The sequence below is a fragment of the Gavialis gangeticus genome, unplaced genomic scaffold (genome assembly GCF_001723915.1).
Source record: "Gavialis gangeticus isolate Ggan-Ray unplaced genomic scaffold, GavGan_comp1, whole genome shotgun sequence".
Lineage (NCBI taxonomy): Eukaryota > Metazoa > Chordata > Crocodylia > Gavialidae > Gavialis > Gavialis gangeticus.
The window spans coordinates 264,785,229-264,801,925 of record NW_017729032.1 but is presented as its reverse complement, the minus strand read 5'-3'; the positions used below and the strand labels follow the sequence as shown (position 1 = coordinate 264,801,925).

At 42.2% G+C, this 16,697-nt stretch overlaps 1 protein-coding gene across 1 annotated transcript in view; it reads left to right on the top strand.

Annotated features, from left to right (window-relative positions):
* The first annotated feature begins 737 nt into the window (after positions 1-737).
* The window catches only part of FILIP1L (filamin A interacting protein 1 like), a 236,719-nt gene continuing 220,759 nt past the window's right edge, over positions 738-16,697 (top strand). Inside the window, exon 1 of the mRNA XM_019523745.1 lies at positions 738-758. The gene's annotated coding sequence lies outside the window, so the exon portion shown is untranslated. The remainder of the gene's footprint in view (positions 759-16,697) is intronic.

Below are 16,697 nucleotides of genomic sequence, written 5' to 3'. Positions count from 1 at the left end.
TTTTTTTTTTTTTTTTTTTTTTTGCATCTTCTCTAAAAATACAGATCACTTTTATTTTAGGCCTCTGCATAAAGCAGGCTGGGATTTTTACCAGCACTTTATTCTCCGTTTCAATATCCTGGTTTCATCAACTCATTGAGCCATAGAAAGGAACTCAGATGAGAAAGACAAACTGTTCCTAGTCAACAAATAATGCAATGCTATTCTTTTCTACTCCTGGTCCCAATTCTGCTCTGCAGCAGGTCATATACCATACTGATACAGACCAATGGACAAGCTTGACATAGATGTTTGCACTTTTAAGTTAATAACCAGCATAAAAAGTAGAAAAAATGGAGCATACTTTTAAGAACAGAAAAAAAGAAGTTTTTACATAGTGACAGACAAGATAAATAGTTCTTTAATTAAAAGGAAAATGGCCATTGCCCAAGGCAGTGCCTAATTCTAATACTTTTAACTGATACAGTTTAGCCACCAAAACCATTTGACCAATTACAAGGGAAGAATGCTGGGACACCATTGTTGTGGTATTTGGTAGAATCCCATGTTTACTTTGAATAAATCATTTGCACAAATTTACCAAATTAAAGGTAATTTCAGAAGTTAGCAGGAATTTTTGTACTGAATTTAATGGGACCTTAGGTCAAGCATTTATGCAATGCCAGCTTTTATACCTGTTACAAAATTCTTACAATTTTTTTTTAATTACAGATTCACACTGTAAAAAAGATGATACTGTAAGAGAGAACACTGCTAAGGTATGTGATCTAATGGAAAAGCTCTTTCTTCCAAAAGAAAGGGAGAAAGAAAGATTTTATTTTCATGCTTTTAGGATACTTTTAAACAAGAACTGAAAGTACAAAAAGAAATAGGCTGTTATTATTATTAATGAAAAAAGATATCTTTACCTTGTTAAACAAAATATCTTGTTAAACAGCAAGATAAAAATAATCAACATATAAATATTACAAGACATTTTCTTTATGTAATTTGGTAGGCTGACTATCAGTCAAACATGCCAAATCTTTTCAAACACCACTCCTTTATAATGGTCCAAGATTTTTTGGGCAAGCCTTTTGGAAGAGGTTTTCATATCTCTAGAACTGAACAGGCACCATCCTAGATTTCCTCTTAATTTTAAAATATACAATGCTTAATGAAAATGAAAAAGCTAGAGAGGTTTTATTTCCACTCAGTACAGAAATGTAGCTCCTACTGAATTTACATATATGACAAGAGATCAGCTGATTCTCAGTTCTGTATAAAAGATGTTTTTTAAGTCAAAATGAACAATCTGTAGTTCTGCCCCACTTTTTTAAGCTGAATCATCTCTTCAACACAACAAACAAAACTGTCTCAAATATTTCTGAACCCTACCACCAATAAAAAGCAACTCCATGGATATAGCAATCCAATTAAATTACAGTAAATGGAGGTTATTTTAGTGCACAGCATGTATTAAAACAGCTTTGAATTTGCCATTTGTATAATAATGAGGAACAGTTTTTTGGACTGAAATACCAATGTTGTAAACACATTTTTATGTAAATTTAATTTTACCATGCAATGTATATTAAAGTTGAATCTTTTAGTAAGCAGCCTTTTGGGAGGGCATATTTCTGATGTTTTTGCATGCAGTATATACACTTCTAGAACACTTCCTTTTTTGCAACCTCTTTTTTGGGGGATATTATCGCTATACTATGAGAAGCATGAGGTCATCTAGGATTGTAGGGCTAGTTTGCAGCAGCTGTTAGACATTTATTTGAAATCTATGAGCATTTAACTCCTTAACAGCCACCTCCTAAACAGCTTCCAGAAAAAAAAAAAATCAATCTAATATGAACACCACAGGAATAGGACACTTCTATTTATATGATGCCTTCCGCTCAACAATCACAGTGTTGGTTTTAAAAAGAAAATGGATTAAGTATTCCAGATGGATAAGATGAAGCAACAACAGAAGTGAATGGTTTATTCCAAGTCATCCAGGGAATCAGCAAGCAACAACTGTCAGGAAAGGGAACTTAAGGCCACATATCTAATAAGGAATTTTAAGAACAAAGATCTCCATTCAGCAAAGCATGTAAGCATCTGATTAGGGCCATCCCTACCCACAAAGAAACTCAACATGTACTTAAAAAATCATACTCATTTAAGAAATTGTCCACAGTTAATACTTTTTTTTTTTTCTTCATTTTAGCTTGTATGTTTGCTTCCCCTATAATCTCATCCTGAGCTTGATAACCTCATAAATAGGCATGAAATGCTGGAACAAAAGGTAAAAGTTGCCACGTGTTGAGCGTTCTCTCTCTCAGTCTCTGTGACAGTTCTTTGCAGCAGCAACATCTGCTGTTCTGTATACTCAGCAACCCCATTTCCACTTACTTTCTAGTTGTTTTGACTAGTCTCACCTTTGGATGGTCTTCATATGATCTCTTGAGATTCTGGTTAAAAATGAGATGAGAATAAGATGGGATTCAATACTGACAACCTAGGGAGAAAGAACCAGCACCATACCTACAGGCTGGGGAACTCACTTCTCATCAGTGCAGAGGCAGAAAAGGATCTTGGAGTCATTACAGACTCCAAGATGAATACGGGCTGCCAATGTGGGGAATGCAGTCAGGAAGGCTAACCGTACCTTGTCATGCATCCACAGATGCATCATGAGCAGGTCCAAGGAAGTGATCCTCCCCCTCTACGTGACACTGGTCAGGCTGCAGTTGGAGTACTGTGACCATTTCTGGGTGCTGCAGTTTAGGAGAGATGTGGCCAGCATCAAGAGGGTCCAGAGGAGGGCCACTTGCATGATCTGGGGACAGCAGGACAGACCCTATGAGGAGACGCTACAGGACCTGAATGTGTTCAGCCTCCACAAGAGAAGGCTGAGAGGGGATCTGTGTCCACACTGCCAGAGAGCTCTGCCACGTCCAGAGAGCATGCCAGGATGCTGGGGATGTCTGGTTGATCTTAAACCAGCAAAGAGTCTGGGACAGACATTTCATAAACTGGTTTGAACCAAATCAGTTAGGTCATATACCATATTCAACCAGGTTTAACTCAAACCGGTTTCAGCCATTTTCAAACTGGTTTATGTGCACTGAACATCTGTTCTGTTACAGGTTTAAACCAGTTTCTGATCACTTAAACTGGTTTGTGTGCAATGTCTGTCCCTAGCCTGGATGCTGTCCCATGAAGAAAGATTATTAGGAAGAGATGGAATTTGCCTGACTAAGAGAAGGAGGAACATCTTCATAGGCAGGCTCAGTAACCTAGCAAGGAGGGCTTCAAATTAGGTTTGCCAGGGGGTGGAGCCCAAAGCCCTGAGGTAAGTGGGAAAGTGGGAGACTTCTAGGAAGCACAAGGAGGAGAGAGCAACGGGGGGGAAGAAGGGGGCTCCTCATTCTTCCTGAGAAAGTAGGGCAATTGGCTAGTTACTCCAGGTGCCTGTACACAAATGCACAGAGCCTGGGAAACCAGCAGGAAGAACTGGAAGTCCTTGCACTGTCAAGGAACTATGATGTGACTGGAATAACAGAGACGTGGTGGGATAGCTCGCAGGACAGAAGCACTGTCATGGATGGGTACAAACTGTCCAGAAAGGGCAGGGAGGGAGAAAAGGAGGAGGAGTTGTGCTGTATGTAAAAGAGCTTGTATGATTATTCAGAGCTCCAGTATGAAACTGGAGATGGGTCTGTTGAAAGTCTCTGGGTTAAGGTTGGAGAGGAGAGCAACTAGGGTGATGCTGTGGTAGGTGTGTGCTACAGACCACCTGGCCAGCAGGATGAGGCTTTTTTCAGACAATTAGCAGAAGTTTCTAGATTATAGGCTCATGGAAGACTTTAATCACCCTGACATCTGCTGGGAGGGCAATACAGCAGTGCACAGGCAATCAAGGAAGTTTTTGGAGAGTGTTGGAGACAACTTCCTGGTGCAAGTGTAGGAGACACCAAGCAGGGGCCGTACTCTTCTTGACCTGCTGGTCACACACAGGGAAGAATTGGTGGGGATGCAGAAGTGGATGGCAACTTGGGCAGCAGTGACCACGAGATGATCAAGTTCAGGATTCAGACAAAAGGAAGAAAGGGGAGCAGCAGAGTAGGACCCTGGACTTCAGAAAAGCAGACTTTGACTCCCTCAGGGAACTGATGGGCAGGATCCGACAGGAAGCCAGTCTGAGGGGGGAAGGAATCCAGGAGTGGTGGTTATATTTTAAAGAAACCTTACGGAAGGTGCAGGAACAAACCATCCTAATATGCAGAAAGAATGGCAAATATGGCAGGCAACCAGTTCGGCTTAACAGAAAAACCTTCAGTGAGCTTAAACACAAAAGGGAAGCTTACAAGTGGAAACTTGGACAAAACTTGAGAGGAGTACAAAAATACTGCTTAAACATATAGGGATGAAGAATTCAGGAAGGCCAAAGCACAACTGGAGTTGAAGGGTATAAGAAGGGTTTCTACAAGTATGTTAGCAACAAGAGGAAGGTCAGGGAAAGGGTGGGTCCCTTACTGAATGGGGGAGGCAACCCAGTGACAGATGAGGAAAAGGCTGAAGTCATTCAATGCCTTTTTTACCTTGGTCTTCACAGGCAAGGTCAGCTCCCAGACTGCTGCACCTGGCAGCACAGTTTGGGGAGATGAGCAGCCCTCAGTAGTGAAAGAACTGGCTCTGTGGATGCAGGGAGAACAGTGGATGTGATATACCTTGACTTTAGCAAAGTTTCCCACAGCATTCTTGCAAGGAAGTTGAGGAAGTACGGGTTCAATGAATGAAGTGTAAAGTGGATAGAAAGTTGGCTGGATTGTCAGGTGCAACAGATAATAACTAACGGCTCAATTTCTAGGTGGCAGCCAGTATCAAATGGAGTGCCCTAGGCGTCAGTCCTGGGGCCTGTTTTTTTTGTTATCTTCATCAATGACCCGGAAGATGAGATGGAATGAATCCTCAGCAAGTCTACAGATGACACCAAGCTGGGGGTAGCTGTAAATATGCTGAAGGGTAGGACTAGGACACAGTGACAAATTGGAGGATTGAGCCAAAAGAAATCTCATGAGGTTCAACAAAGGACAAGTGCAAAGCCTTGCACTTAAGATGGAAGAATCCCATGCACCGTTACAGGCTTGGGACCTACTGGCTAAGTATCAGCTCTACAGAAAAGGACCTGGGGGTTAGAGTGGACAAGAAGCTGAATATGAAACAACAGTGTGCCTTTGTTGCCAAGAAGGCTAACAGCATACTGGGCTGCATTAGTAAGAGTGTTGCCAGCAGATCAAGGGAAGTAACTATTCCCCTCTATTCAGCACTAGTGAGGCCCTATCTGGAGTACTGTGTTCGGTTTTGGGCCCCCCACAACAGGAAGAATGTGGACAAGATGGAGAGAATCCTGCAGAGATCAACGAAAATGGTTAGAGGGCTGGGGCACATGAGTTCTGAGGAGAGGCTGAGGGAAGTGGGCTTATTTAGTCTACAGATGAGAAGACTTTGATAGTAGTCTTTAAATACTTGAGAGGCAGTTACAAAGAGGATGGAGCTAAACTGTTCTCAGTGGTGGCAGATAACAGAACAAGGCCTGGCTTAACAAAGCCCTGGCTGGGATGACATAGTTGGGTATGGTCCTGCTTTAAGCAGGGGGTTGCACTAGATGACCTCCTGAGGTTCCTTCCAATCCTAATTTTCTATGATTTTATGATTCTATGTTCCATGAATTGCCTAATTCCTAACAATGCTACCATATATTCAGATGAGCTAATGTTAGCATAAATAGAACCCCCAGACCATATTTTCAACTAGAAAGTTTCATCACCATAAATTGTGTTGGATTATACCTGCTACTTTGCTGTCATAAAAGCAGGCACATTCTTGAATACCAGAATATACTGCCCACCCTCATGACAGGATCTGGGCATCACGCTGACCCCTATGCCACCTCCTGGAGAAATACCCTGTGGAACATTTGTGCAATGTATTGTGGGATACCAGCACAACATTTAGAAAATTATGGGCACTAGAAGTGAGCTTCCCACAATTCCCTTCTATTGCCATCTCAGCATGTTTTCCACATCCCAACTTTTGTGCCTTTTTTAAAAAAAGGCAATTTCCCTCAAACCGCTTTTCTCCATGAGCTGTCAATGCGGCTTGTACACAGGGCAACAGAAATCAAATGGCTACTATTACAGAGGAGATTGGCGATGCAACAAAGATGACACAGGATTTATCAAAGGTGAGGAGTAGATTATGCAAATAGTGCATAAAAACTGTGGCATTCTCCAGTTAGGTGGACATAGAGAAGCAGTGCTTCTGGCCCCAAGAAACAAATACCAAGCAATAAACAGGATCATGAAATGACTGAATTAAAAAAAAATCACATGTCTGGTGATGTCTACAGAGGTTGCCCCACTGTTATAGACCCGTAATTTTCAGCCAGGGCGCCACAGTGTCCTGGGGTGCCACAGGGTGCCATGCAATATTAGCACTTTTAGGTGTGTGAATACCCACACATGATTAAAAGATAAATTAAGAGATTTCATATAGGAATTCATAGCATTAAAACATTATCACCTATTGTGATTTTTCTGCATTCTTTGCAACAGAAGAATTGCTCTATTATAGTCAAAAACTGAGTGAAAGCTAAAAAATGGCATTTTCCAAGGGTCTTTTGAGTCTAATGAGTGGTTCCTGAGTCTTTAAAGGTTGAGAAGCAGTGGCACAGACACCAGAACGAGGCATCCATGGAGTGTGGAAAAGTCTGGGATAATCACGATCAGGAAGCAAGCAATCAGCTTGAAGTTGGAGAATCCAGAGTTGGGAAGTAGTCATCCAGATATGCAAGTCCCTTGAGTGTGTGGTATGTGAAGGACTGTGACTCTAGGCAATGTGCAGGAAACTGGGACACTTGCAGTAGTGAGCTTCCTGCACTGTAATGGAGCAATAGACTGGACATTCATTTCAATTCTGGCCACTGCTAGACCTGGCATGACCATGGAATAACAGTTCTTTCTGTTTTCCATATTCAGACAAGAACTAGTTGATCACACCAGGGATAGTTCACTGATGCTAATATTGCCTTGTTCAGGAAGATACATGACACTGGCTTCATTAGAAACACAAGACTTTCCAAAAGTTGTGAGCAGGGATATTTTTCCACAACCAGTACTTTCCCCCTGAGGACTGAAACCCCAGGCATGACTGGAAGACTTCTTTATCCTTTAAATTCCCAGCTCGTGAATCTAAGCACTTGCCATATGAACAGCTAAATGGAAACATTCAAGTACCATCAGAGCAGGTGCAGGATGACTATAAAGTGTGCTTTTGGTAGACTGAAAAGGCAGTAGAGAGACCTCGTGACTTGACTGCATTCACATCAAGGCACAAGTTCCTACTGTTGCTGCCTGTAATGCTTTGCTTAGTATTTTTTAAACAAAAGGGGAAACATTATGAGGAGGGTAAGGGGAACAAAGGAGATAGACCATCTGCTGATCTGTTATGCCTTTAAAGTGTATGCAGTTGACTACTCAGAGCTGGGCTGTCAAACATACAGCCAGCAGGACATCTCCAGCCCACAGAGATTGGTCATCCACTGATTAATCATAGGTTATCTGTTAATGAAAAAATGGGTCATCCATCAAAACCTGCTGTTTCAGCACAGCTCCAGAACCCAAAGAGTTAATGCAGCTCATCTCCTCCTCTTTGCCTTACCTACCACTGAAATGAGAGGTTTAATTTGCCCCAGGCAACTAAAATTTGCAGCGGTGAAAAGCAGGGAGTAAGGATTGGTAGCAGGGTTAACTCCCCAGGTTCCAAAGCCACACCAAAACAGCAGCTCTGGCAGCTGTGGGAATTAACATTGCTGCCACTGCTCATACATCATCTGACCAGCATGGCCCAATGAGTTTGGCACCCTTGACTTAAAACTAATCATTGATATGCCAGTTATACTTTCTTTGGGAAAAAGGGCTAGTGCTTTGGTAAGTACCACTTACCTATCCATTTATTATAGATTTTAAACAGTGTTACTGAATGCAATTAAAAAAAAAAAAAGAAAGCAATTTGACATATTCAGTAAAAAAAACAGAAAAGGGTATGGCACTTTTGTGGTTGCACTCTTATAAAGCATTATTGCACCACAACGGAAAATGCCAGGTGATTGCGGAACCTGTGTTTTTCAGAGCTCTGTGTATCAACAGTCATAAATCTTGTTTTCCACAAGCATGGAGTGAAGCAGGTGAGGAAGCTAGCTATGCCTACACCTCCTGTGAAGGGGGCGTGGAACAGGGTGAAAGGCTTTGTGACCATGGAACTGTCCACAGAATGCAGAAGCAGCTAGGAGGTGATTTTGGGGTGCTTTTGCTCTGCAACAATTTAAAAGACGTGGAGCAATGTGGTGTCCTAGGGTGCCTGTTATGTGCTGGGAGGCTGCTCCAATGTGCACTAATTACAGCATGTCAGAGCAGATCATGCTAATTAGCATGCTTCAGCCAGCCTCTGCATCTTGTGCGTCAGTGTCTCGGTGCTTAAAAATGGTGGCAGGGGTACTTTAACTAAAGCTCATTCAACAAGCTTTAGATAAAGCGTCCCCACTGCCATTTTGAAGCACGAGAATGTTGATACACAAGACATGGTGGACGCTTCATGCTTTAATTAGAGAAGCTCTCAGAGCCTCTCTAATTAAAGTGCCTCCCCCCAACCCCTGCAGCAGGTGTAAGAATGACCCTAGTGCACAGCCTTGTCCTTCTCCTGGAGCAGGTTGTCCTTCCACCCCTGGTCCTTCTGTGAACAGTGCAATTCCTAGAAGTTTCAGGGAACCTATCCGAGAGTACCTCCTCAAATTTTGTTGAGACCTTCTCCCCATGTTCCCAAAGCAAAGAAGGAAGCATTGTCCCTGAACACCGAAGAACTTTTGTTTGTGTCCAACATGGCTTCTCATCCCCTTTATAGCCCGTGGCTTTCATCCCCTCCTCGTTTCCATGCCTGCCCCACAACCAAACATGAGAAGCGTCTTTTCCTCACCAATGGAAGGGACCCAGGAATTTTTTCCTGGTCCAGACAGAACACGGTTTTAAGTGGAGGTGTAATAAGACACCCAGACACCTGTGATGAAAGGAAGATGTGGTGACTTCCAGCTGCCTCCAAGCTCCAGGTGCAGCTGTGTGGCTGCAGAGGCAGCTGCTATTTCTGTCCCCATTTGGCACCCAGGGCTACTGCTTCACCCACCCTGCCTTAGTTATGCTACCAGTTTTAAGTGGTAATTTCTCTATATGCAGATACATGCCTGCCTGTTTGCAAAGGTGCACTAGCAAGAAAAGAAATATTTCCAAACCATAACAGTGGATTTTAAAGCAGGGGAGGAAAGGGTCAAGATTGTGGTTACCACGAGCAGTGAGCAACAGTGTTCAGAAATGTGTCCAGAGTGGCGACTGTCATGAGGACAGAGGGACTGTCATGTTATCACAGGATGACCAGACAGGTAATTCTCAGCATTCTCACTGGTAAGTTGCTCTAAGTCAGGTGAGGTCTTGTAGGAAAGTAGCTTAGTGTAGTCAAGAAAAGCAGGGTTAAACTGCCTTACATCAAATTTATGGATAGACACAAGCAACCTGGGGCAAAGAAAAAGCAACTTTTGTCATCCAAACTTTTAGGACTAGGTTTTAGTATAGATGAGGCTTCTCAGATGTTTGACTAGTATAATAATAATTAAAGCACACACAGAACAGCTGCTATAGTCAGAATATTTCCCCACCCCCCTCTCAAATTGCTTAATATAGTCACTCTCTATCAGGCCTATTAGTTTTCTGCATTCACCTCATACAGGCAGCATCTGATTCAGCTCTTGTCTGCCAGACCATGGTCCCAAATGGCATGTCTTTTTGCAGCACTTCACTGTTCCAGGAAGGGGAAGGAAGGAAGGGAATGCATGAAACATCACAAGCTGCCCACACTAAACTGGTCCTTTTAGGCTTCACTTACCGATTTCCATTCAAATCCCTGCAAGATCCAGATCTTCCATAAAGAGTACAATAAGCATGACCCCTTGAGAATGGGAAGGTTGAGATATGCCCTGATATTGTTTAAATGACTTCTAGATGTCCCTGCCAGTCCTACTTCTCTTTGATTGATTCTATGAAATAGTGCAAAATAATCACTATAAATGTTGGGCATCTCAATGGCATTCTAAACCCCCATCTTAATGTTGGGATAACAAAGACAATGAAATTTGTCTTTACCCTGACAAATTTTTTGAATTCCAATCCTCCACCTTTCATCCATTTTTGTTGTTTCAGATTAGATCTTTAAGGCAAAGACTCTAAGACCTTTTTTAGTAGGTCAGGGTTTTGATATATCAGTGCTCCAATTCTGAGAACCTGACTAGTCACTATTGTTATACCCATAACAAGAAAATAATAATAAATTCAGAATTCATTCATTACTGAGGAATAACTTTAATTGATTTCACTAAAAGCATGTTACTGCTCATATAGCATTTTTTCAAAGTATGGCTGTTTCTTAATATGATACGTGTAACTTATTGGGTGTTAATAAACAAGAATTTTTCACAATCTTGCTTAATTAACTTAATATATAAAATTCCCACAAATAATTCAATTTGAGATACGTATATAACTGAAATATCCAATGGACCATGTGATTGACTGCAGAGGCATTTGTAGTTTGGGATCTTCTGCTCTTGAAGAACATCCTAATTCAGAGACAAAATGTGACCCTGGTTGAACGACTCTTGATTGTTTAGATCACAGTGTAAGCTGGTGCTTCTTTCTTTCTATCCTTACTCTACTTTCACTCACACAGATAACCCTCCTATCTAATACAGAAAGCTTCCATTACAGTAGTATCTGAGTGCTGCATAACTTTCAATGAACATTCTCTCCAAGGCAAAGTAGAGCTCTTCTGCCCATTTCACAGATAGAGAATTGATTAAAAGAACTATATGGCTTGCCCAAAGGCACAAAGGAAACCTATAGCAAAGCCAAGAATCAAAACACAGGCTCTCAGAATCCCAAACGAGTGCCCTTGTGCCATTAGGCTATTTCTGTTCCCGTTAAACTATCCCCGCCAAGTCAAGATTGATAATGCAGAGCCTACTTGCTGCAAAGCAGGGAAAGCCACCTTTATACCATGCAGGGAGGCACCTCATGGACATAATGGAACAGAAGCAGTTGCTTTGGCCAGAGCAGGGTGGAAGAGCCAGATTCTAAACCGTAAAGTTTGCCAGGACCTGCTTTGGCCAATTCAACGAAAGTCAAAGAAATAACACAGTGGCTGAATGCAGAACAGTAAGACTGTGCAAGCAGCAGAAAGCAAACTGCAAAATTCATACAGAATACAGTCATGAGGCAGTGCCAGTATCTCCCATCCTTAGCATCCTCACACATTTATTTGATTCCTTAAGGCTGGATCCCTCATTTCCTGATCCTTTCCTTATATCTGGCAGAAGCCATTTTGATTAATTTTCACAAAAGTCTTTGCTTCATTCTGCTGCAATGTGGTGCTGAGTTTCTCGCTTCCCCACCCTTAAAGATTATCCTGGATTTCAAGAGAAAGCAGGAAGGGGGTATTCAGCTAAGACACCAAAAGAGCCCTCCATCTGCCCCAAAGAAGAAACACCAGGGAGAGGTGGTAGGGAGAACTCTCTGAATAGGTTGTATTCCAAAACCTTTCAGGCAGATAGAGAACATTAAGACTTTTGCCTCTCTTAATGTTGTTAACTCCATGGAGTTGATGAGGACTGTAGCAAGATCTAATCATCTGGTTTACAACTCAATTTTACTACTGATGTTAGAGAGTGCGTGGTGCTAAAAAGTGTGTTCCTTCCACAGTCAGTATACAAGTTACACAGTGACAGGCAGTCCACTCATCTGCTCTTAAAAAAAAAAGTGAGGGTGTAGGGGAAGAGGGACATAATTCTCAATTTCCAACTAGCTCTCATATATATATGCCTGTGGCTGCTTCTGTTCCTACTGAAGCTGAGGCATGTACATGTAATATCTTATACCTGTATGTGCACGTCCCTGGTGCCACCCTCTCATCTCCTCTCCATATGGCAACATTTCAAAATGTGTGAAATTTGTAATGTACACAAATAAGGGGATTTCACAAGCTAAGCAGCAAAGAAAAATGGCTTTGATTTTTCAGACTGCAGATGCAAGCAAAATTAATGTGAAATTGTTTTAATACCTAATTTCTCACCAACACCTGCAATCAAACCAAAACTTTCAGAGTCATATTAGGAAATCACTATGCACTGAAAGAAAATAAGACATAATGCCAGCTTGGCATCACTATTTTTAACAGCATATCTAAACATACTGTGACAGGGTGGGAGAATTCCTTTTGCTAATTTAGAACTTATTTTAAAACCTTGTGGGTTCTAAATTTATAATGCAACCTGAGGTTTTGTGGTTAGTGTGCCATTTGTATCTGACAAAGGACAGCCTCTTGTTTCTTGGATATGTTCAAAGTGAATTACCAATGATAATTTTAGCACTACTCTCTCGCGTGTTTGGTAAGCTAGTTATAGTACAATTTTTGAACAACTGCAGAAAAGGGTCTCAGGGTCTAGTCTACCCTAATAGAGGCAAGTAGTTTAGTTTTCTCTTCCCAAGCAATGAACAACAACAACAAAAACAACAACACGGTATACCATACCATCCTTATAAATAAACTGAGGAGATTTGCCTTGGATGATTATACGGTAGACTGGGTAGCAAACTGGCTCAAGGGTCGCACTCAGAGAGTTGTGGTGGATGGGTAGTTGTCAACTTGGAAAGATGCGTGCAGTGGAGTCCCTCAGGGCTCAGTTCTGGGGCCGATGCTGTTCAACATCTTCAGTAGTGATCTGGACGAGAGGGTGGGAAGCACCCTGTCCAAATTCGTGGATGACACAAAAATATGGGGTGAAGCTAAAACCCTGGAGAGGAGGAACCAGATCCAGGCTGACCATGACAGGTTGGGGAAGTGGGCAAAGAACAAGAGGATGCAATTCAATAAGGACAAGTGCAAGGTGCTGCATCTAGGGAGAAAGAACTGCCGTCATACCTATAGACTGGGGGGTGACCTTCTCAGCACCACTGAGGCAGAAAGAGATCTTGGAGTCACTGCTGACTCCAGGATGAACATGAGTCGTCAATGTGATGAAGCAGTCGGCACAGCCAATCGCACCTTGTCATGCATCCGTAGGTGCTTCACAAACAGGTCCAGGGAGGTGATTCTCCCTCTCTGCATGGCACTGGTCAGGCTGCAGCTGGAGTACTGTTCAAGTGGTATGCAGACAACCTGGAGAGGGGCCAAAGGAGAGCCACTCATCTGATTAGAGGCCAGCAGGGAAGGCCCTATGAGGAAAGGCTAAGTGACCTTAAACTTTTCAGCCTCTCCAAGAGAAGGCTGAGAGGGGACCTTGTGGCAGTGTACAAATTCATAAGGGGGGAGCAGCACAAAGTAGGCAATGATGTGTTTCCCAGGGCACCCCCTGGAACAACAAGGAACAATGGCCATAAGCTATTGGAGAGTAGGTTTAGACTGGACTTTAGAAAAAAGTTCTTCATGGTCAGGGTTGCCAGGATCTAGAATGGGCTTCCAAGGGAGGTGGTGCTCGCCCCATCCTTGGGGATCTTCAGGAGATGACTGGATAGGCACCTGGCTGGGTTCACATGACCCTAGATTTGGTGACACTTTTCTTGCCTGCCAAGGGCAGGGGGTCAGACTAGATGGCCCACTGAGGTCCCTTCCAACCCTAGAATCTATGAATCTAAAAAAAAAAAGCAAACAGGTTAAGAGATTAAAATAAGTTGTTTTATTTTTTTATCTAACTGCTAAAATATAGAAAATACAGTTTCCTAGTTAAGGGAAGAGCATGAACAGACATGAGTGAAAAAAGCTTCTGTTTCTAACAAGGGAGTTACCAAATGACTTTGATCATTAGAAATATTTTTCATCTGATGTTGGACTGGAATGGAGCAGTTAGAGAGAAAACCAAACAGAATAAAGATAAGAAGAAAAAAAACCTTCAGAGACTTGCATCAAAAACGGTTACCTATTTTCTGGCAGCTGACCAAAAAGCGCCTCCTCATAAGTAAATTACAAGAGTTTATTCTCCATAAGTTACCTTTCTTCTCTAAATGGGAACTGAAGATCTCATGAAGCTGCAGTTGTACTTTTACTTTTAATTTAAAATTTGTTTTAGAAAACCCTTGCTGGGGTCCGTCCTTGTTTCTCCAGCTGCAGGGACTATGGAGGTCAATAGACCACTACACACTATCAAGAAGGTGCAGTCATGATGTTCTAGTTACATTTCATTATTAAAATTTTACCCCCTGTTACTCCTAAGTCACTGACTTGAAGTTTCTATTAGCTTTGGAGTCAGTTCAATGAAGTATGCTTAGAGTCACTAAATCCAAGTAACCAAAAAGTATTTAGTGTCCTCACAGCCAAAAAATGAAAACATTCAAGTAATGCTGGCACGTAACTGTCTTCTACCCTGATTCACAGCTATGCTGATTATAGGTAACATCAAAAGCACCAGACAAGCAACAAAGTCAACAAGAGCATCCCAGAAATAGCCACATTGGGAAAACAATTTGTAAAAATTACACTATTCCTCCAGGCTTCAACAGCAAAATAAGTTAATCATGTCTTGATTGTACATTCTGTATCAATTGGCAGCCAAATCTGTTCAGAACAAAACTGCAAGTTCTTTAGAGATGCATCACCCTTGATGAAGTGGAAAAACTATCCAGTTCATACAAATGGTCTGAGGGATTAAATTTGAACATTCAAATTAAGGATCTGATTCAACAGTATGTTAATAACCAAGAAGCCCTACTGACTTGAATGGGAATATTCATATGCTTTAATGCTAAGCACCTGTAGAATTGCCTTGGCTCAAATGGGGCCTATAAAATTATGAAAATTTAAAAATCACCAACTTAATTTCAAAACTCTAGTCTGAGGCAACTATTTAAAAATAAATATAGTTTAAAAATTTAACAGCTGTATTTATCTAGAAAGAATATTGCTACCACTTGTTTTCCAGCTGAGGAAAACAGCACCTATATAAAATGGGTATTGTCTTTTCTAAGCCCTTTTACAAAGCACATCATGCGAGTATGCCAGCCCCCAGGGTTAGGAGTTACACAGCAAATCAGAGGCAGCATTAAGAATGCAACAAGAATCATTTTGGCAAGGTGAGCAGCCAGCCAAGCTCTGCAACTCTTAAGTGTATTTCAGTGATGAACGCCTAAACGACAAAACACTTCAGACTACGTACTAGAAAAAAAACTCCCAAGGTCTTACAAAGACTGCAGAATCATTTTCAAATGGAAACTACATAAGTATATCTGCATCACAGGTGCATCTCGAGTAGAGCCAAGGAGGTGATCCTCCCCCTCTACGCGACGCTGGTCAGGCCACAGCTGGAGTATTGTGTCCAGTTCTGTGCGCCCCATTTCAAGAGGGATGTGGACAATATGGAGAGGGTCCAGAGGAGGGCCACCCGCATGATCCGGGGACAACAGGGCAGACCCTACAGTGAGAGACTGCGGGACCTGAACCTATTCAGCCTCCACAAGAGAAGGCTAAGGGGGGACCTGGTGACTGTCTATAGACTCACTAGGGGGGACCAGAAGGGTTTGGGGGAGACGCTGTTTCCCCTAGCGCCCGCTGGCATAACAAGGAGTAATGGGCACAAGCTGATGGAGAGGAGGTATAGATTGGACATCCGCAAAAACTACTTCACGGTTAGGGCGGCTAGGAGCTGGAACCAACTTCCAAGGGAAGTGGTGCTGGCCCCTACCCTGGGGGTCTTTAAGAAGAGGCTGGATGCCTACCTGGCTGGACTCGTTTGAGTCCCGCTTCTCTTTTTGGGGTTTTTTGTTGTTCTCCCGCCCTGGCGGGGGGTCGGGCTAGAAGATCTACTAGGTCCCTTCCGACCCTTAATCTATGAATCTATGAATCCCTGGAGATACCTAGACTGCGTGAAGCAGCATATACGGACTAGAGGGAACAACCTCGTTCTATAGTGAACTGTACTAAAAGAAATAAAGTTTTTGGTCATTAGCATTGTTATTTTGCATCTCTAATGTCTACTAACAATTTCTACGCCAGTGATTCTCAAGGGTGCCAGTGACAGGGCACCCTTGAGTGCCATGAGATCCTCTGAAGGGTGGGCAGGAAGTGAGAGGAGATAAAGCAGATAAGAACAGACTCAGGCTATCTCTGCCTGGCTGCTCTCCTGCAAGGAGGTAATAAGTAAAACAGTTTTTGAAATGGGGTGCCAGTCAATTTCCAAAGTTATGGAGGGGTGGCCTTGAGTCTAGAAAGGTTGAGCCACTGTTCTACGGTCTTGAGACAGAAAGGCAGAAGCTTCAATTTGCTGTTCCACAAATGCAAACCTAAATCAATATAGTTCTATTGTACCATGACGGCTTCACTTGCACATTTCTGATACTGAAAAATATTCCCACTTGAATTATAACCTATGTCAACAGAAACTCAGATTATCTCACCTAACAAGAAAATTTCAAGAACTTTTTTCTTTTTAAACTTGTCAAGTTGGCTCTTTACTTTATTAATCATTTCTGCCCAACAACTCTTACACAAACTGTATTATGCTGCAGGTAATGTTAAAAGATAAAAGAGCTTAAATCATAGTTTCATAGATTTAGGGTCGGAAGGGACCTAGT